Below are 23123 nucleotides of genomic sequence, written 5' to 3'. Positions count from 1 at the left end.
ATACAGAAATAGAACACCTTAAAAGTAACAAAATAGAAATTCTAGAGCTGAAAAGTACAATACCTGAAATAAAAAATTCATTATCGTGGTTCAACAGGAGATTTGAGCAAACCGAAGAAATAATCAGCAAATTTGAAGACCTGAAGATAGAAGAATTGAAATTACCAGATTCTCCAATATGAGGATCACAAAGAAAAAATAATGAAGAGGCTGGACGTGGTGTCTCACACCTGTAATCCCAGCACTCTGGGAGTCTAAGGCGGGTGGATCACCTGAGGTCAGGAGTTCGAGACCAACCTGGCCAACATGATGAAACCCCGTCTCTACTAAAAAAATATAAAAACTAGCCAGGCATGATGGCAGGCGCCTGTAATCTCAGCTACTTGGGAGAGGCTGAGGCAGGAGAATCACTTGAACCTGAGAGGCAGAGTTTGCAGTGAGCTGAGATCGTGCCACTGTATTCCAGCCTGGGTGACAGAATGATACTCCATCAGAAAAGGCCAGGACAAGGAGAGGAAAGGGAGGACGGGGGGGAGGGGAGGGGAGGGAAAAGAAGAAGAAAAAGAAAAAGAAAGAAAAATGAAGAAGAAAAGTGAACTGAGCCTAAAAAAACCTATGAGACAACATCAAGAGAATAAAATATACATTGTGGGCATCCCAGAAGGAGGAGAGACAGAAAAGGGCAGAAAGACTATTTGAGGAAATAATGGCCCCAAACTCCCCAAATTTGATGAAAGACATTAATCTACATATCCAAGAAGCTCACCAAACTCCATGGAGGATAAATTCTAAGAGATCACATCGTAACACATTATAGTCAATTTGTCAAAAGACAAAGAGAATCTTGAAAGTTGCAAGAGAAAAAAGACTCATCAAGTACGCGAGGGCCTCAACAAGATACAAGTGGATTTCTCATCAGAAACCATGAAGGCCAGAGGTGCTGACATGAAATATTTGAAGTGCTGAAAGAAAAAAACTGTTGACTAAGAATTCTATGCAAAAAGCTATTTTTTAAGAATGAAGAGAAATTAAGACCCATGCAGATAAATAAAAGCTAAAGGAGTTTGTTATTAGAACTGCCCTAAAAAACATGATTAAGGGAATCCATTAGGATAAAATGAAAGGACACTAGAGAGTATCTTGAAGCTGTATGAAGAAACAAAGAATGCTGCTAAAGGTAATTATATAGGTAAATATAAAAGCCAGCATTATTGTACCTTTGGTATGTAATGCCTTTTTAAAAAATATGATCCTAAAGGCAAATAAATAACCCATTTAAATTTCTGTTAACAAGCACACAATGTAGACCGATGTAATATTTGATAATAACAATATAAAGGTGAAGAGACAGATGTTTAGGAGCAGAGCATGTGTATACCACTGAAACTAACTTGGCATTTAAAATACATTGTTATAATTTTGTTAATTATAATCTGCAACATAACCATTAAGGAAATAACTAAAAAATATACAGAAAAGGAAAGAAGAAAATCAAAATGGCATGCTACAAAAAAAAAATCTAAATATAAGAAATTGGCAGTAATGGATGAATTAAGGAAAAAAGATCATACAAGACACTGAAAAGCAAAAAGCAAAATAACAGAAGTATGTTTTCTTTATCAATAATTACTTTAAATGTAAATGAATGAAATTTTCTACTTAAAAGGAAAAGATTAGCAGAATGGATAAAAATGAAAAGAAAAACATAATCCATCTTATATACTGTTTACAAGAGGTTCCCTCTAAATACAGTCACAGGAGGATAAAAAACAAGAAATGAAAAAATATATTCCATAAAAATAGTAACCAAAAGAGAGCTGGGATATTAGTATGAAACAAAATACTGTAAGTAAAAAAAGGTTACAAGAGGGCCTTGCACAGTGACTCATACCTGCCGCAATCTCAGCACTTTGGGAGGCTGAGGTAACAGTATTGCTTGAGGCCAGGAGTTCAAGACCTGCCTGGGAAACACAGCAAGACCCCATTTCTACAAAAAAAAAAATATTTTTTTTAATTAGCTGGTGTGATGGTGCACACCTATAGTCCTAGCTAACTGGGAGGCTGAGGCTGGAGGATCTCCTGAGCCCAGGAGTTGGAGGTTACAGTGAACCATGATTGTGCCACTGCACTTCAGCCTGAAAAAAAAATGGCTGGGTACGAGAGAGAGAGAGAGAGAGAGAGAAAGGTTACAAGAGACAAAGAAGGACATTACACACTGATGAAAGAGACTCAACCTACCAATATGATATAACAATTATAAACACATATGCACCTAACAGACCCACAAAATTTATGAAGTAAAAATACACAGAATTGACGGGAAAAACAAACAATTCTACAATATAGTTGTAGAAAGTTCTACAATAGTTGGAGACTTAAATATCTCATTTTCAATAATAGATAGACCAACCAGACAGAAAATCAATAAAAAAAGAGGACTTGAACAACACTACAAACCAATTAGACCTAACATACATATACAGACACTCTACCCAACAATAGCAAAATATACATTCTTCCAGAGTGCAGATGAAACATTCTCCAGGATTGGCCATATGGGAGGCCACAAAACAATTCTTAAAACATTTTAAAATATTACAAGTATACAAACTGTCCTCTCTGACTCCAATGGAATAAACCTAAATATCGATAACAGAAGCCAAATTAGAAAAATCACAAATATGTAAAAATTAAACAGCACACAATCAATGGGTCTAAGAAGAAATAACGAGGAAAATTAGAAAATACGCAAGTGAAAATTGAAACGCAATATAGCAAAACTTATCAGACCCAGTGCTTATCAAAGCAATGCTCTGAGGGAAAGTTATACCTGTGAACAACTACATTTTTAAAAGATATATCTTAAATTCATAGCCTAATTGTACCCCTAAGGAAATAGAAGAGCAAACTAAACCCAAAGGTAGCAGAAGATAATAAAAAGGCAACCCACAGAATGCAAGAAAGTATTTGTAAATCATTTATCTGATAAGGGTTTAATATCCAGAATTTTTAAAGAACTCCTACAACTCAGTATCAGAAAGACAACCCAATTTAAAAATGGACAAAGAACTTCATTAGATATTTCATCAAAAAAGATACAGGAATGTCCAAGGAGGACATGAAGACACTCAACATCAGTCATTAGGGAAACACAAACAGAAATCACAATGAGATATCACTTCACACCTACTAGGAATGGTATAAAAAATAAACAACAAGTGTTGGAGAAGATGTGAAGAAATTGGAACCCTCATATGTTTCTCATAGGAATGTAAAATGGTATAGCCACTGTGGAAAATAGTGTGGTGGTTCCTCAAAAAGTTAAACAAGCCAGACGGGTACATGTGTGCCTGTAGTCCCAGCTACTCAGGAGGCTGAGGCAGAAGGACTGCTTGATCCCAGGAGGCCAAGGCTGCAGTGAGCTGACTGCGCCACTGCACTTCTGCCTAGGTGACAGAGTGAGACTCTGTGTCTAAAAAACAAAAACAAACAAAAAACTAAATAAGCAAAATTTTATATATTTTTTTGGAGGCGGAGTCTCACTCTGACACCAAGGCTGGAGTGCAACAGTGCGATCTTGGCTCATTGCAACCTCTGCCTCCTGGATTCAAATGATTCTTCTGCCTCAGTCTCCCGAGTAGCTGGGATTACAGGCGCCCACCACCATGCCCAGGTAATTTTTTTTGTATTTTTAGTAGACACAGGGTTTCACCATGTTGGCTAGGCTGATCTTGAACTCCTGACCTCAGGTGATCCACCCACCTCAACCTCCCAAAGTGCTGGGATTACAGCCATGGGCCACCGCACCTGGCCTAAATAAGCAAACATTTAAAAAAGTTAAACAGAGAATTACCTTATGACCCAGCAATATCACTCCTAGGTACATACTATTCACCAAAAGCAACTGAAAATAGGGACTCAAACAGAAAACCTGTACATGAACACTCATAGCAGCATTATTCACAATAGACAAAAGCTGGAAACAATCTAAGTGTCCATCAACAGATATTTATAATAGAATCTTACTCAGCCATAAAAAGTAATAAAGTTTTGATACATGCCACAACATGGATGAACCCTGAGGACACTATGGTCAGAGATGTTAGCAGGCAGACACAAAGCAAATATTATGATTCCACTTATATGAAGTATTTAGAATAGGAAAATTCACAGAGACAGAAGGTACATAAAACTAAATTAGAGGTTATTGGGGCTAGAGGAAGGGGAGAGTAGAAGTTATTTGGTAATGGGTACAGTGCCTTGAGGCGATAAAAAAATGGCAACAGGTAATGGTGATGGTTGTACAACATTGTGAATGAAGCTGATGCCACTGCACTGTATACTTGACAGTTAAAGTAGCACATTTTGTCATATGGATCTTACAATTAAAAACAATCTTGAAAGCCAGGAATATATGTTCTTCCAGGACTTTGTATTTACTGTTCCCTCTGCTCAATACACCGTTCCTTCATTACAGTAAGTTTTCTCAAAAGTGACATTCCTAGTGAGGCCTTTCCTGATCGCCCTTTCTAAAATGTCATTATTTCCCTCTCCAATGCTTCACACTCCCCCTTCCTTGCTTTATTTTTCTGACTTAGTACTAGCTAACATTCTATAGTTTACATATTATCTTAAAGCCTACACTCCCCATAAAATTTAAGTCAGTAATTTTTATGTAATGTATCCTTAGTATCTACTAAATAGTAGCACACAGTATCAGATAATAAGTATTTATTCATGAAAATGACAAATTTCTTTTTGGTGGGGGAGAGGGAATGCTACATAAGGCAGAAACTGGGTTTAAAAAAATATTTTGTGAAACTTTAAAAAAAAATAGCAACAGTGATTATTTGGACATTGACTTTATGGCCCATTAAAAAACCTTTTTTAATGTGGTAAAACATGTGTAACAAAAGTGACCATCCTAACTTTTTTTTTTTTTTTTGAGACCGTCTCACTCTGTCCCCCAGGCTAGAGTGCAGTGGTACGATCTCAGTTCATTGTAACCTCTGCCTCCCAGGCTCAAGAGATTCTCGTGCCTCAGCTTCCCAAGTAGCAGGGATTACAGGCATGTGTCACCATACCTGGCTAATTTTTGTATTTTTTTGCAGAGATGGGGTTTCGCCATGTTGGCCAGGCTGGTCTCAAACTCCTGGCCTCAAGTGATCCACCCGCCTCGGCCTCCCAACATGCTGGGATTACAGGCATGAGCCACCAAGTCCATCCTCACCATTTTTAAGTATACAGTTCGGTAGTGTTAAGTATATTCTGATTGTTTTGCACCAATCTCTGGAACTTTTTAATCATATATATATATATATATATATATATATATATATATATACACACACATACAATTTTTTTTTTTTTTTTAGTAGAGACAGGTTTCACCATTTTGGTCAGGTTGGTCTCGAACTCCTGACCTCGTGATCCACCCGCCTCAGCCTCCCAAAGTGCTGGGATTACAGGTGTCAGCCACTGTGCCTAGCCGTAAAATTTTAACTCCATACCCGTTACCCACCATTTCTCTTAACCCTTACTCCTGGCAATCACCATCTACTGTCATTTCAATGAATATGACAACTCTAGACAACTCATATAAGTACAATCATATAGGATTTGTCTTTTTGTGACTGGTCTGTTTCACTTAGCATAATGTCCTCAAGGTTCTTCCATGCTGTAGCTAGCATGTGTCAGAATATCTTTCCTTTTTAAGGCTAATATTCCATTATATGTATATTATGGCCCACATATGACTGTTTTTTCATGAAGATGAAGCATGCTCTGCTATAGAATCTAGCTTTTGGTAATATACTTAGCTATTTAAAAAGAGGTAGAGTACAAGACGTCTGGATAGCAAATCCCAAACTGTGACCTAATTTTCAGCCAGCCCTATACTGCTTAGAAAACTTTTTTTTTTTTTTGAGATGGCGTTTTGCTCTTGTCACCCAGGCTGGAGTGCAATGGTGCAATCTCGGCTCACTGCAACTTCTGCCTCCTGGGTTCAAGCGATTCTCCTGTCTTAGCCTCCTGAGTAGCTGGGATTACAGGTGCCCTCCACCACGCTCAGCTAATTTTGTATTTTTAGTAGAGACAGGGTTTCGCCGTGTTGGCCAGGCTGGTCTCATACTCCTGACCTCAGGTGATCCTTCCGCCTCAGCCTCCTAAAGTGCTGGGATTGGCCGGGCATGGTGGCTCATGCCTGTAATCTCAGCACTTTGGGAAGCCGAGGTGGGTGGATCACCTGAGGTCGGTAGTTCGAGACCAGCCTGACCAACATGGAGAAACCCCATTTACTAAAAACACAAAATTAGCAAGGCATGGTGGTGCATGCCTGTAATCCCAGCTATTTGGGAGGCTGAGTCAGGAGAATCACTTGAACCCGGGAGGCGGAGGTTGCAGTGAGCTGAGATCGCACCATTGCACTCCAGCCTGGGCAACAAGAGCTAAAGTCTGTCTCAAAAAAAAAAAAAAAAAAAAAAAAAGTGCTGGGATTACAAGCGTAAGCCACTGCGCCCAGGCTGCTTAGAAAACTTCTAACCAAAGTATTCTGATAGTAATTCTTTTATATGGACATATAATATATCTTTGCTTAATTGACTTAATCATTACTTACAATCCTAAACGAACTTTTTTTTTTTTTTTTTTGAGACAGGGTCTTGCTTTGTTGCCCAGGCTGGAGTACAGTGGCATGATCATAGCTCACTGCAGCCTTGACTTCCTGTACTCAAGTGAACCACCCACCTCTGCCTCTTGAGTAGCTGAGACTAAAAGCGTGTGCCACCATGCCTGGCTAATTTTTAAAAATATTTTGTAGGCTGGGCATGGTGGCTCACGCCTGTAATCCCAGCACTTTGGGAGGCTGAGGCGGGCGAATAATGAGGTCAGGAGTTTGAGACCAGCCTGGCCTACATAATGAAACCCCATCTCTATTAAAAACACAAAAATTAGCTAGGCATAGTGGGCGCCTGTAGTCCCAGCTACTCGGAAGGCTGAGGCGGGAGAATCGCTTGAACCCGGGAGGCAGAGGTTGTGGTGAGCCAAGATAGCGCCACCGCACTCCAGCCTGGGCAACTGAGCCAGACTCCATCTCAAAAAAAAAAAAAAAAAATTTGTAGACAGGGTCTCACAATGTTGCCCAGGCCACAACAGACATTTTTAAAGTAGGACAAAAGGTTCCAATAGAGAAATTTTATTGCCCCAAAACATAAATTAAAACTTATTGGAATTGTTGTTTTCTTCTTAACAGAGACCAAAATTCTAATCTCTGGTAGTAACTGAATATGTGATAACATATTCAACTCTGGCCCTGTTTCCTCATCAATGACAGGTTTTAACTGGATGCTTGTAAAGGTGTCTTATACTCTATACTTTCGGTTATTTTCTATATTCATATTCAGAAATTTAAAAACTTCATAGTCTCCCAAGAAAACAGTTATAACACCACCACTACCCTAACCAAAACACAGACATAAGCTTCATCGGGAAGAAAGCTTCATCCTGATTACAGAATAAATGCAAGAAAGCTATGAAGCAGTAAGCTCCATATCTAAAAAGAAAAACTTATCTGAGATTTAATTAAAATCTTTTTAATTTACAGAAGATATCATATTTTTCCCCCCACTTCAGGAGCTCATCTATAATGTTCTACGCCTAAAATCCCTTTTAAAAAGAAAAAAAAAATGTTTGGGTCATGGGCAAGAATAAGGAAAAATTTTTTTAAATGCTGAAAAAGGTCATTACATTAATTGTGGGAGTATCACTGCCCTCATTCCTTTATTTTTCAGTTTAATATGACCTTAACATGTAACAGCATGAGTCCTAGCAAAAATTAGAAACTAAAAGAAAAATAATCCAACTTGTAATATTTATCTAGAAGTATCCTAAATTATTTTCAGTAGCTAATTAGCAAATCCTTAGGTGTTCTATTAATGTAAAATATATAAAATCATTATGAAGCCGGGCGCGGTAGCTCACGCCTGTAATCCTAGCACTTCGGGAGGCCGAGGTGGGCGGATCACGAGGTCAGGAGATCGAGACCATCCTGGCTAACATGGTGCAACCCTGTCTCTACTAAAAATACAAAAAATCAGCCAGGCATGGTGGCGGGTGCCTGTAGTTCCAGCTACCGGGGAGGCTGAGGCAGGAGAATGGCATGAACCCGGGAGGCGGAGCTTGCAGTGAGCCGGGATCACACCACTGCACTCCAGCCTGGGCGACAGAGTGAGTATCTGCCTCAAATAAATAAATAAATAAATAAATAAAAAATAATTATGAAAGTCCACATAAGGGGCTTTAATGCCATGTATTCCATGTGTATACTACTCTATTAAACCCCATCTGTAACTCTGCTCTATGTATCCTTGACATGTTTCTGATAATCCAACTGCATTATCTATACACTTGCTATAGTTTGAATATGTCCCCCAAAGTTTAGGTGTTGGAAACTCAGTCCTCAAAGCAACAGTGTTTTGAGGTGGGGCCTAATAAGAGGTGATTAGGTCATGAGGCCTCTGCCCTCATGAATGGATTAATGTTGTTATCACAGGAGTAGGTTAGTTATCAAGAGAGTGGGCTTGTTACAGAAAAGAAAATCAAGTTCGGTCATGCCTTGCTCTCTTGCCCCTCTGCCTTCTACTACAGGGTGATGCAGCACAAGGCCTTGCATCAGAGGGCCTTCTTGTGAATGCTTGTAAGGCATCTTATACCAGATGCAGGCCTCCTGACCTTGGACTTCTCAGCCTCCAAAACTGTAATAAATTTCTTTTCTGTATAAATTAACCAGTCTGTGGTATTCTGTTATAGCAACATAAAATGGACTAAGACAACATTTGACTGTTTAAGTAGAAAATAAATTAGATTCTCCAATCAATTAGACAAATATCTGGCAAATATGAGCCAGTCATGGCATAGTTGAAGGAGCTTAGGTGTGGATTCAAATTCTAACTGCTAATTCTAAGCTGTGTAACCTTGAGTGGTTCTTAAAACCTCTCAGTCTAAGCTGGGCACAGTGGCTCATGCCTGTAATCCCAGCTTTTTGGGAGGCTGAGGTGGGAGGATTGATTGAAGCCAGAAGCTGGAGATCAGCCTGGGCAACACAGTCCCATCTCTACAAAAAACAAACAAACCTCAGTCTGTTTCCTCATTGGACCATCTACATCACAGGGTTTAGAAAGGTTGCAGAGTTCAGAAAGAAAAATATTCGGGATGGGTGCAGTGGCTCACGCCTGTAATCCTAGCACTTTGGGAGGGCAAGGCAGGCGGATCTCTTGAGCCCACAAGTTTGAGACCAGCCTGGGTGACATGATGAAACTCCATCTCAAAGAAGAAAAAATATATATATTCAAAGTCCTAAAACATAGTAAGTACTCAAAAATTATCTATTTCCCTCTCATTGACCTATAAAACTAAAAGCATAGATTAAGATTCTTTGTCGACTTACTGAAATATTAGCAAGATCCAAGCCTGTTATATTTAATAGTATTGCATGTATTTTCATTTAAAAAATTAAAAATGTTATACCAATCAACAATATCATATTTTATGATATCTAAATTTATTTTTGCCCTCTCAACATACACACTTCCTATTTTATTCCTTTCCCAAAGTTATCAATGCCCCTCCACTCTTATTTGCCACTCTCATAGGTAATCTATGTTTCCACTACATTGAAATGTTGCCTGAATTCAACAAACTTTCTCACACCTCCATTAATATGTTCTGTATGCCTACAAAATCACCCCTTCCACCAGCCTTCCTCTTAACAAAGTAATATGTCTTCATGATTAAACTCAGGTACCATCTTTGGGAAGCCTTTACACACTCAAACACTTCAAGCTATTATACACTCATTTTTTTTGTATTCCATATTTTACACACTACTTTATCCCTACTAAACAAGATGAGTGCAGAGGCTGGTTCTTATTCATCTTTGTATTCCTAACATCTACTAATTTAATTCCTGTCACATAGTAAATACTCATACGCTTTCAGGAATTCAATAATGCCATGACATAAAAAAATAAGTAAACTCCTCAATCCTTAAATTATTCTAAAAGCTAAGATTCAAAAGCATTAAGCAACAACATATCATTTTCATGACTTTAAGAATGCCCCCACTGAACTGTACACTTAAAAAAGAGTTAAAATGATTAACTTTGCTACAGATATTTTCACAATTTTTTTAAAGCCCCAGTAATCCAATTTAAACTTTAATTCTCACGTATCCCTTAGTGAAAGAATCCTACTTTCATCAAAAAGGAATTCTACAAGGGATCCTATAGCACAGTTTTACAGGCTCTGGAACCAGAATGTTAAGGCTAGAATCCTGGTTTCATCACTTACCAGCTATGTAATCCTAGGCAAGACACTTAATCATTTTGAAACTCAATTTCTTCATCTGTAAATAGGGATTATAACAGTACTGGTCTCAAAAAATGACTGTAGAATAATACACATAAAGCACTGTGTAAACACTCTGTGTTTTCAAACTGGGTTTCATGAAATATTTTGCTTTCATTTTACAAATTGAGCTTTCATGTAAGGTTTTTAAAAAACAAAGAAATCTTTGGTTTAAAATAATTTAAACCAAAGGACATAAGCAAAAGGACAAAGCTAAATGGCACTCGTCTAACGCTTACTTATATTATTAACATCTCCCTCTGCAGATAGTCATTTACTAAATTATTTACTTTGTTGGCATTCCCACTTAATTTAGTCTTGCTTTGCATGTCACAGAAAGGAAAACTCTTAAAAACATAATCTCCACTTTGGGATTCCAAGGCTGTAGAACCACTTCAGCCCAGGAATTCAAGACCAGCCTGGGCAACATAGCGAGACCCAGTCTCTCCAAAACATTTTTTAAATATTAGCCAGGTGTGTTGGCATGTGCCTGTGGTCCCAGCTACTTGGGAGGCTGAGGTTAGAGAACCATTTGAGCTCAGGAGGTTGAGGATGCAGTGAGCTATGATCCATGCTACTGCACTCCAGCACAGGAGATGAGCAAGACTGTCTCAAATAAATACAATCTCATCTCTAATCATGATAAAAACTGATTGAGGGTAACTAATTTTGGACTGATACTGAAAATAGATGACAAATTTCCTAGTTGCCACTGAGTCAGGTCTAGTTGTTTAATTGAAGTGGTCCTGAACATTACACCCAAACAAAATAAAATCTAAATATTCTTTTTTTTTGAGACAGAGTTGTGCTCTGTCACCCAGACTGGAATGCAGTGGTGTGATCTCAGCTCATTGCAACCTCTGTAGCTGGGATTACAGGCGTGTGCCACCACACCTGGCTAATTTTTTGTATTTTTAGTAGAGATGGGGTTTCGCCATGTTGGCCAGGCTGGTCTCGAACTCCTGGCCTCAAGTGATCCACCCACCTCGGCCTCCCAAAGTACCTGGATTATAGGCATGAGCCACCACTCCCGGCCTAAATATTTATTCTAATGCTAAATTCCAATTAATATTAAAAATAGAAAACTGACTGAAATGCAGAATTTTTTTTTTTTTTTTTTTTTTTTTTTTTTTTTTTTTTTTTTTTAAGATAGGGTCTTGCTGTTGCCCAGGTTGGAGTGTAGTGGTCGATCTCAGTTCACTGCAACCTACGCCTCCTGGGCTCAAGCAATCCTGCCACCTCAGCCTCTCGAGTAGCTGGAACTACAGGTATGCACCACCACACCTGGCTAATGTTTGTATTTTTTGTAGAGCCAGGGTTTCGCCATGTTGTCCAGGCTGGTGTGGAACCCCTGGGCTCAAGTGATCCACCCACCTCAGCCTCCCAAAGTGCTGGGATTACAGATGTGAGCCACTGTACCAGCTAAATGCATTATTTTCGAAGGCTTTAAATAGAAAAGTTAAAGACTGAGACTCAGGTTGATTGTCATTACCATCTGTTTTGCAGAGTTGTCACAGGATTTTAAAAGAATATGCTCAAAATACAGTAGTAAGTGCTTAACTAAATGTAGCTTTCCCTCTCATACCAGTCACCTCCAGCACCTCTTTTCTGCTTTCCCAAGAGCATACAGTCATTTAAACTTTCCCATGACCAATAGGCTTCTCCAGACCTCCTCAGATTATTTTGCCTTAAATAATCTCCAATACTGTTCTATAATCACCTTCAATACCCTTGTGACTTCTTTCATTCATTCAACCTACCACACTGTATTACCATCACCACTGTAATTTTATTGCCAGTCCTTGGTTCAATTAAATTAACATTTCTGGCATATTTATATTTGTAGTATTTATTATATGACTAGCACCTTATTAATACAAGGTTAATATTAATTTATACACTTTACCTTCAATATGGCCCTTCCTTTGCCTTAGAAATTTTAAAATATATTCCTCTGTTACTAGGCTATCTCACTGCAGTTATTTTATGTTCTCTCCCCTCACGCCTTCAGTCCTGACTTCCCCATTCTTACCTAAGGATAATTTTTTCTTACCTAAGGACATGTTTTCTGAGATTTTCCTGCTGAAATTCACTAAATAACCATCTTTTCAGATGGAAGCACTATATCTATCTTTGTATCTATCTCTTTTTTCTTCTAGCTATTCTTAAGAAAACATGGCTCTTTTCCAAAAATAGATCCTTTACCTCAAAAAAACATTCCATCTAGCCTTTCAAATACTTATGCCCTCCCACAGCACCCCCTCCAGGATCTTTAACTGCCCCTTTGCAACTGCCTGCTTCTCTTCTGACTTTGAGCATCAGCAGACCAATCTTCCCTACCTTAACACAAATGTAAAAACCAAATAATCCTATTTCTATTCTTCCATTCAATGCCAAATATTGAAAGTAAGATATCTGTTGCCTCCATTTTCTAAATACCCATTTACTTGTTAACTTCTTGTACTCTGTAGTTTGTCCCCATAAATGTGTACTTTCAAAGGTAACTAACCTCCTAGACAAATCCAAATGGCTCTCTCAATCCATCTTTGACCACTAAGAAAAGTTGTCATCACTAACCAAAGTGACAACAAAAGCTAAACACAAATTCTATCTTCTATATGAAGCCTCTAACTGTCCATGTGTCCCCATTTATTACATACCACTTAGGCTTTGAGTGCTTTAAGAATCTTCTGAACTCAGCTCAATTAACCCCTTCACCTCCTGGAAATTTTCTTTGCTTTTATGAAACCATACCTTGAATTTTCTTCCCTATGGCTTTCCTTCCTTTTCTGATTCATTTAAAGTAGTTTAATACTACATGTAAGTTTCTACGCAGTGATTTCATGTCTACCAAATCCACTTACTTAGCATTTCAGATTCAATCAAACCTGACACATCTTCACTACTATATCCTCCAAATGTGATTTCACTCAAATCTTTGAGAAATTCAAATCTGCTTTTCTTAGAATACTACAAATTATTTAACTTTTTTTTTTTTTTTTTTTACTAATGGTATAAAATAAAGATATAAAGCCCAATTTCCCACTACCTTAAGATCATTTAGCCTCTTAGTGCCCTTCTTGAAGTCTTCAACCTAAGGTATACTAAGAAAGTAATAGCTTAAGTCTCTACTTATGATGTATATCCCCTATCAGTAGCCCTGGGAACTTTGGTCATTACTAACAAATTTCTATTAATCTCAAAAATAATACAGATCTTTGTCACACATCCCCCCCTCCTTCCCCAGGAACTTATTTCAAAGTATTCTGTGCATTCTACCTAATATCTATCAAGTATACCTTGATAAAAGTTCTCTTATTCTCTATCATTCAATAAAATTTCTTTGATTAAGGTTTAGATGTGTATTTTATCATTCTTCACACATCATATTCCCTAAAGTTCATTCTATTTTAAAAACTAAACTTTTTTTAAGGATCAAGAAAAGACACTGTGTGTCTTGCCATTTATCTTCAAGAACATAAAACTGGGTTCTGTTAGAATCTACAATAATCCAACAGGTACAACATGGGTACTCATTTTTGAACTAAAAATGTTTATATTTGTTATCTCATATTCCTTTGTACTGTATCTCATTTAGGCAGAAATAGCTATTCATCATCAAATACTCATCTTCAGAGATTAAAAAAGAGCATAAAATTTTTCAAATATAGCAGTATTTTAATCAAATCATACAATTAAATGTGAAGTAACTAGTGCTCTCACACACTGCTAAAAGTAGAAATTGGAACAACAAATTTGAAAAACCATAAGGCATTACTGCTAAAGTTGAACATACATATCTCTATGACCAGTTTTTCCACTTCCAGAAATACATACTTGACAGAAATGTGGGCACATGTGCACCGTAAGACGGGTGTAGGAATGTTCATATCAGTATTATTTGTAATAGTGCAAAACTAAAAACATTCATCATACATTAGAATCAACAGCAATGAGAATGAATAAACTCTTCCTATATAGAAAAATACAGATTAGGCCAGGCACGGTGGCTCACACCTGTAATCCCAACACTTTGGGAGGCCAAGGTGGGCAGATCATGAGGTCAAGAGATCGAGACCATCCTGGCCAACATGGTGAAACCCTGTTTCTACTAAAAATACAAAAATTAGCTGGGCATGGTGGCGAGTGCCTGTAATCCCAGCTACTCGGGAGGCTAAGGCAGGAGAATCTGGGAAGTGGAGGTTGAACCTGGGACGTGGACTTGAACCTGAGAAGTGGAGGTTGCAGTGAGCCGAGATTGCGCCACTGCACTCCAGCCTGGCGACAGAGCAAGACTCTGTCTCAAAAAAAAAGAAAAACACAGATTAACCTCACAAAAATAACGTTACCTGAGGAACACTTATTATATGATTCCATTTAATAAAGTTCAAAAATAGGCAGAGCTAATCTATAGTTTTTAGACATCAAGATAATGGTCATCCTAGGAATACAGAAAGGGAATAACTAGAAAAGAATATAAGGAAAGCTTTCAGGGTGCCAATAACAATACTGATTTCAATAAACACTCACCAAAGCAGAATAAGTGTGTTCATATATTGGAATATGTAGTGAATTCACTAAATTATGAAACCCATGAAATAAAACATTCCCTAATATTAGAAACCTCAGGCAACTCAGTTTCTCTGTACCTCGGTTGCTTCAACTGTAACACAGACTATACCAAGTCTGTAATCTTAAATTATTAGTTTTTTTTTTTTTAGGTAAAGATATTCAGTTCCTTAAATGGAAGAAAAAAATTTTAGTGACTATTTGATTGCCATTTTAAAGATAAACATTGCAAAGACAGAATCAAAAAATACCATTTTTTCCTTCCCCTTACAAAAGAACTATACTAGCAGTTATCTTTCAGAATCATAGTTACTGATTTCCAATAGAATAAAATTGAATATTCTTTATACTGCTACTGATTAGTAGGTAAACTAATATGAAAAGACCACTAGACAAGAAAGGTCATCTTTTTTCTGGTTTCAAACTATGTCCCTTTATAGCAATAACAATGTTTAAAATTACTAGTTTTAAAATGTTTTGAAATATAGTAAAAATCAAACAAAAACCAAACTTAATATTTGCTTGGTTAACTTCATAATGCCAAATTATAACAGAAACATCAGTATCTGACAGCTATTTGATAAATAATTGCTAGTAGTGACCGAACTATAACTTCTACTTATAAGCACCATTAAATGAGAAGCCTCATTAAAAATTATAAATTTATTATCAGGCTCCCTTACAAGCTAATAACTGAAAAGAATGCTACTCTCCTGAGAATATCAAGATTATAAAACTTTTGTATTCTGCACCATCACCCAATACTATATATATCCATTCAATATTATATTGAGTTTATTTCTCTCAAATTTTCATATTTAATATAATCCATTATGAAAATATTCAAATAAACTTTCAAAAACTGAAGTGCATTGTTAAAAAAGATCATTTCACCAGTTTTTCTAACATAAATATGAAGCTTGCTTCTTCCTCTCAAATAACACAATATGAATATGTCATTGTATGGTATCACACTTCTAGCTAAACCTATTCTAAGGCTCTTATCATTCAGATAAAGGCAGACTTCTTCTTCTGAAGCACTTGTCCAGGGATGGTGTTCAAAACTTGTTTTCTTGCCAAATCTATCCTTTCCCTCATCTTCTTCATCTCAGTAAATCACACACCACCATCTATCTAGTTTCTCAAGCCAGGAACCAGGAAATCATTTTTGACACTTTTCTTCTCACATCCAATCCATCATGAATCTGTCAGTTGTTCCTCCTCCACACCTCACCATCTCCTCTCTAAAATATATGTATAATCTGGCTACCATCATGTTTTTCCTGGACTACTGTAGTATTACAATATCTTTACTTTCACCCTTGCCTTTCTCCAATCCATTCTCAAAGTAGCATTTTAAAAATGTAGATTAAAGCGTATCACTTCTCTAATTCAAAATCTTCAATGACTGCAATGTCTTTAGTAAAATCTGTGAGTCTTTAATATGCCCTACAAGGCCCTGTATAATCTGCTTTCTATCTCTCATTTCAGCTCATATGGTTTTCTGCCTTATTATGCTTCTGCCATCCTGAACTTTTCATTTCTTTCAAATATTAAATTCTTTCCTGTGTCATAGCCTTCAAACACATTTTTCTCTCTTCCAAGAAACTCTTTTCTCTCCTGACCTGTCTTCTTATTCTTTGTTTCCACTTAGTATCACCGAGTGAAGCCTTCTCTGAGAATACAACATTAATTTCTCCCCATTTTCTCCACCATAGCATTCTGTTCTTTTCTTTCACTGAATTGATCGTAAGTTGTAATTTTACATGTTTATTTACTTGTTCTTTATCTGTTTGCACTGTTAGATGGTAGTTTCCATGAAGGCAGGGATCACTTATTAATGCACTCAATACATGTATCATAAATTAAGGGAGCACTTCATAATATATATGTTTAATGAATAAATGGATGTGAATGACTTTGAGTCCAGAGAATAAATTACAGTTCAAAGTGGTTTCCCCTTCTCTCGGTCTCCCATTGTCACTTGATCAGCTTTCCAACTGTTTCTAAAAGAAAGGAATAAAAATTGTTTCTGAAAGCTTAAAGACAATACAATAGAGGAAATGTCAGGAAGTTGTACATGGTATGTCAAATAAGTGCAACAAATAATACTACTAAGATCTCATGGGAAGGAGAAATCTCTAAGGGCTACAAGGACAAGATATGATTTTATTCACAAGGTGGAATTTGACCTGAGTATTCACAGACTGGTAAAATTCCAAGAGGTGGAAAAGTAAGGGAGTGAAGCCCAAATAAGGAAGTAAACAGAGGCACAAAGTGCTAGAGAACAGTTATAAAACTGGAATGTGGCACCTTAAATTTACAACGTAAATAAGTGTAAAAAAGCTAAATTTTATATAAGAAATCTATATCCCACGTTAAGACAACTTAAAAGAATTTGAAAGGTTAAAATAACTCTATCTCATCAGTATCCATAAATCTCTTCTGACTCCAATCTTTGGCTTCTGAACTTTTCCAAACACTTACAACATGCTTCCATTAGTTTTTACTCTGACCAACTGCCTCAAGTTTCCATATTCTTACCTGTGTTTTTATTCACTCATTACCTGATGAAAATTTCCCAGTAGATTAATTCAGTCATAGTTTTTCTTTATAGACTCTCTAGGATTTCATTTTTCTTCTCTGTTATTTACGGGGGGTAAGCTTTTTTTTCTATGACATTTCGATCAATAAATACATCTTTAGAAAATCTTAACTTTTCATATGCACCAAAATTTTGTTTTACTATTGACAGATTCAATAGATTTTACTTTAAAATCTGTATTCCCACTTCAGTTCTTGCCTCTTAAATTCATATACTGAGCCCCTCCTTCAGCTCTACCCTGTTTCCAGAGGTAAACCAGGAAGGTCTAGCACAGTGCCTTGTAGAAAGCATTCGGTTGCATTAGATAAGAAGTTTGTAGTTAGAAGTTTCTAAAGATACTTCCAAGTTGAAAATTCTATGGTTTCCTTAATCTTATCTTGTCATGGGCTTTTTCCATGGACACCGTTTTCTATCTGTATTCATACCTGCCCACCCCATAATAGTTCTTGATTTCAGAGGCTAGACCTCATAGGGTACTTAGAATCCTACAATAGTAAAACTGGAGGAAACAAAGTTCTATACAGGAGGAAACTAAGGCTCACAGATGTCAAGAAACTTAATATTATCTACACAGTTAAGTGACAAAGTCCCAATTCTCTCTAGCCAGTACTCTATCCAAGAAGAGGATTTTACTGGTTATAAAAGCATCATAATTTATTTTTTTCTTAATAGAGACGGGATGCAGTCTTACTAAGTTGCCCAGGCTGGACTTGAACTCCTGGCTCAAGTGATTCTCCTGCCTCAGCCTCCCTATTAAGAGCAGCCCCCGATTAAAGTAGCCTGCTCATACACCTTACTTAGTATGTTTTTGACTAGCACTGCTTTTATCTTGTTATTTCCTGTGCCCTTAGGATATCATCTCCTGGTCAATTAATCACAAGGGTTTTTTGTTGTTGCTGCTTTTAACTGCAATACTATACATACTTACCTGAAACTGTTCAGGAATGACAGTTACCCTTAACCAAAACTGGGAGGCAACCACTTTTCCCAATGCACTTCAGGTCTGTAATACAGACTTCACGTCTACATTATATGGTCTATAGTTTATAGGAAACTCTCCAAGGACAGAGACCTGCCAATACTTTGTGGTAAACTATAACTACGTAACGTGAATTTTTAAAGCAATAGAAGAAACGGCCGGGCGTGGTGGCGCGCACCTGTAATCCCAGCTACTGGGGAGGCTGAGGTTGGAGAACTGCTTGAACCTGGGAGGGAGTTTGCAGTGAGCCGAGATGGCGCCACTGCGCTCCAGCCTGGGTGACAGAGCGAGACTCCGTCTCAATATCAAAAAAAAAAAAAAAAAAAAAGAAGAAGAATTAGAAGAAATGGAAAGTCTTCGAAGATACACAACGCAGATAGAACTTGCTTCGAGCAATAGAAGTCTTTTATTTAATACTTATCAAATATCGAACGTAAGGCTCCATGCGGCCTGTTGTTACAACACAGCATCTCTAAATCCACGTTCTGTAAACCCAGGGGAAAAGAAACACTATGATCATCCTTCTGCATTGCAAAAAACAAAAACAAACTCCTCCCTCTGCAATGTAGAATCCTCCTTTAAGTTCAGCTTTTGTACATTCAAGTGTTTGCAGACCTAGTGGTTCTTTTAAAACTACCTCTACAGTTATCTAGAGTCTAGGGAATGAGTAACATTACACAAGATAAGCCTTCTTTTCGTTTAAGATCATAGCTGGTTAAGTAGAACTGGAGATTTTAAGGAGAACTGGAAAAAAGGAAAAGGTGAAAAGTAGCATGTAAATTCTGATGGTAATTTTATTAATGAAAATAAACTTTATTTAATACAGGAGAATTCTTAGGTATGAATATTTCACATAAATAAATGTCACAATAGCGTCAAATCCCAGACTTTCAGGAAAGTAACCGTAGCACTGTTAATATCACAACAACAACAAAACAACAAAATTCTCATCTACTTTGTTCTCAAAAGTTTTATTTTTCTTAAAAAAGTAAAAAAAAGCAAACGAAACTCCCCCCCCAAAAAAATTTAAAAAAATAAAAATAAGAACAAACAGAAACCAGTCTGAGCTGGCAGCTGTGACAGCCAGTGAGACACCCGCGCTTTCCGGGTCGTGCTTGGCTTTGGGCTGGATGTCCACGCAGGGAGCCCTGGAGCCATCCCGCAGGTCCCACACCCAGGTACCCAGAAAACGACCGCGGCCGCACACACGGGGGCTGGCGAGGTCCGGGCCATGCTGCAGACGGGGAGAGGCACTCGGGGTGAAGGATCGCGGGGAAGGCACTGCGGTCAGAACCGAGAGGCAAGGCCTGGGAAAGCGCCGGGGACGTCCCGTGCTCCGGGACATCGGGTGCCCTCGCGGGACGCCCTGTCATGACTCACGGAGGCGAGACAGCACGGGCGGGGAAAGAGGCTGCAGGATGGAGGGAAGCCCGACCCTCGGGAGGGAACCCAACCCGGGGGAGGCCCCGACCTCGCGCGGGACGGGAAAGAGAGCCCGCCTTCCCACGCCCTGGCCGCCCGGCCCTCACCTCCACCCGACGCAACAGGCGCGGCTGTCGGGTCCCGACCCCGGGGGCTGCGGGCAGGGGGGCGGGGGCAGCAGCCCGCAGCCATGACAGGCGCGGGGCGGGCCGCGGGCGGGCTGGGCCGCACGTGCGGGCAGCGCCCCCTGCCCGGCCTCCCCGCAGGCCAGCCCGCCTGACCCCGGCCCCGGGACCGGGCCCCTCACCTCAGCCGGAGGCGCCGCCCCGCCTGCCCCGACCCCCTCCCCCCACCGGCCGAGCAGCGGCGGCGGCGACTGCACGTACTCACCGCCGCTCGCTGACTCTCGCGCTTCGCCATAACTGAGGCGCCCCCGCCGCCCCCCGCCTCGACTGAGACTGACACTCGCGGCTAGCCGGGCGGGGGCGGCCTCAGGCGACCACCCGTCTGACACGACCCGCCCCCGCATCTCCCCACCAGTTGAGCAGCGGCCGCTGCCCCGCGGTGCCCCCGGGCTTCCTCCCCACGCCCGAGGCGGTGGGTAGCAGCAGCGGGCGGCGGCGGCGGCACTTACCGGCTGCGCGGCCAGGCCCCCCTGTCAGCGCGGGGCAGGGAGAGAGTGGAGGGAGGAGTGAAGGGGCACCGCCTCCCCCGCGCCGCCACGCACCCGCCTGATTGGCCCAGTTCACTCCCCCAGCGCGACCCCACCAGCCCCTGCGAGCGGCACTCCGGCAGCACCGGCGCGCTATTTGCATATTTGTGCCCGCGCCGCTGATTGGCCCGGGCGCGGAGGGGCGGCCGTGACCGCCGCCGCGCCTGCCGCGGCTCCAGCCGCGTCGGGCTGCCTGAGAGGGAGCGTCCCCCTCGCCGCTCCCCTTGCCTCCCGGCGCGGCCCGACCCAGGGCGGAGGGAGGTGCGAGGCGGGGTCGTTGCTCCGCTCCAACATGGCCCCGCCGCGCCGCCGACCCAATCGCTGGCGCGGTTACTCCCGGAGCCCTGGTCGGCCTCGGGGCGGGGAAGGCTTAGGACCGGGCGCCCTCTGGCCGGAGCGCGGGGCAGTGCAGTGGCCCGGGCTCCCCCGGCCGCCCCGCCGCGGCCGCCACGTCAGGCCGCGCCCTCACGGCGGCCTCTCCCCTCGCGCCGCCCGCCCCGCGGCCCCGTCGCCACGTCAGGCCCCGGCAGGGCACGCCCCAGCCGCGAGCTGACCAGTGGCGGGGTCGGCGCCGAGGTCACTCACACGCAGGGCATCTCTCGGGCAGCTCGGGTCCGCCGAGGAAGGGCGAGAGTTTCCAAAGACGTCCTTCTTAAGGAGCCGTGGATTTAGTCCCACGTTCTCCTTTCGCGCGGAGACCCGGGTGTCACGCGCCGGTGCTGTAGAATCGCGAGCACGGAGCGTGCCGCGATGATGCAGCGATTGAGCCCCGGTGCCAGCACCTGCAGTAGCCGGCGCCCGCCGCGGAGACCCAGCCCCACGCCGCGAGGCAGGGGAGAGCGCTCACCTAGGCTGCGGTTGCAACCCAGTCTTCCCGAGGCTCAGGCTCCCGTTCTCCATTGCACAGTTACGAAGGGAGAGAAAAATAAACGCAACAATTTAAGAAGAGAGAGAGAGAACCGTGGGGGAGGGTGATACTGGTTTAGGAGCAGGGGGCGTACTGGAAAACCTGGGTTCCCTCTCGATCCATCACGAATTAACTGAGTAACCTACATCAAATCCTAGCGTGTCCTAGGGCCTTGGTTTTGCCTTCTGTAAAAGGAAGAGGCTGCACAAGTTGTCCAAAAGTCCTCCAGCTCTAAAATTCTAAGGGTCTCCTCCTTTCAGGTCCTTAGCTGGCTTTCTACCGAATTAAAAATTTAAAATCCATATGAAAACGTGAGCTAGACAAAAGAATTAAATGTTTGAACTTCGGTCGGCCTACTTTATGTTTGTTCAAAACTGTTGACCATTTCAGATCCAGTGCAGGTGATATTTCACGTTCACAGTTGACAGAAATCTCTTAAATTTCAGCCTCCGCTAAGGAGGGTCACTGCCCTTGTTTATGCCTAGCCAGAATGGAATGGCTGCGGTATACACAGTGGTATTCGCCAAGTAATTTCATTCTTTATATTCCCCATGAAGGCCCTCCAGAGTGGATCAGCATAACTCTATTTAGCTGAGATACTGACAGGGCCGGGAAGAAACCCTGCTGAAAGGGCGGTTACAGTTCCAACTTTGATTCCCTTAAGGATACTTATAACAACCACATATTAGACCAAAAATGCACAGAAAGAGTTTATCTCTGGGGCCTCCCACACTACTTATTTGAATAGTGCTTTAGTTTGCAAATTCAACTTGTTGAGTCAAATTTAAGGCCAGTAACATCTCATCTATCTGACATCACAGCAGAATGACATCCCACTTAAATGAAAAACTTGAGCGGCCTCCCCATCATCTGATAGAAAACGTTCATGTTTTCTTGAATGCAGTCGTCTGAAAATTACTTAGGCTTGGTCATTAAAGAGCAGTGCTATAATTATCAACATTATTGTATGCCATTATAATCAGTGAATGTTCTCTAAAATATGCAAAATTTGTCCCTATAATAAATGGCCTCTAGGATGCTGGTTTTTGTGATTTTGTTTTGTTTTGAACTTCTGTTTTTGCTATCTCCTTCCTCACTACTGGGCTGACACTTCTCTATTCTTCTACCTAACAACCTTCTTTTCTACTTTTTTGATGCTTCTATGCCATTATGAACTTATACATGGATAAACTTTTATTAGCTTAGACTCTCAGGTTTTGTGGAAAGATTTTCCGTGGGGTTCTCCTGTATTAAGTACATAAGTTCTTGTGACATTTATTTTCACTGGTCAGTGAATGGTGTTCACTTCTGTCTTAAATTTTGGAGGTATTCTCAGTAACTGTGGTTTCTGAATATGGGGACTCTGGAAAAATGTTGCAGAGGTTGGCTCTGAATCTCAGAATTCAGGGGTCAAATTAGTAAATATTACATTTTGCAATTGAAGTTAGCAAGAATCAATATCACAAACAACATCAAAATCTAGCAACACTGGCCTACCATTTCCACCAGGCAATGGACTGTCTAAAGC

General features: G+C 40.6%; 1 protein-coding gene across 20 annotated transcripts in view; it reads right to left on the bottom strand.

Moving 5' to 3' along the window:
• CHD9 (chromodomain helicase DNA binding protein 9) overlaps positions 1-23123 on the bottom strand; it is a 275732-nt gene that overhangs the window by 178831 nt on the left and 73778 nt on the right. For 11 of the 20 annotated variants that reach the window (XM_063655135.1, XM_063655137.1, XM_054453483.2 and 8 more), the window contains exon 1: positions 20611-20789. The exons of 6 other annotated variants lie outside the window; for them this stretch is intronic. The gene's annotated coding sequence lies outside the window, so the exon portion shown is untranslated. Of the gene's footprint in view, positions 1-20366; positions 20858-21273; positions 21610-23123 lie in introns of those variants that run through there. 3 more of the 20 variants (XM_063655133.1, XM_054453477.2, XM_054453478.2) reach the window with 3 other exon arrangements.

Source organism: Pongo pygmaeus, chromosome 18 (genome assembly GCF_028885625.2).
Source record: "Pongo pygmaeus isolate AG05252 chromosome 18, NHGRI_mPonPyg2-v2.0_pri, whole genome shotgun sequence".
Lineage (NCBI taxonomy): Eukaryota > Metazoa > Chordata > Mammalia > Primates > Hominidae > Pongo > Pongo pygmaeus.
This window is presented reverse-complemented; position numbering and strand designations above follow the sequence as displayed.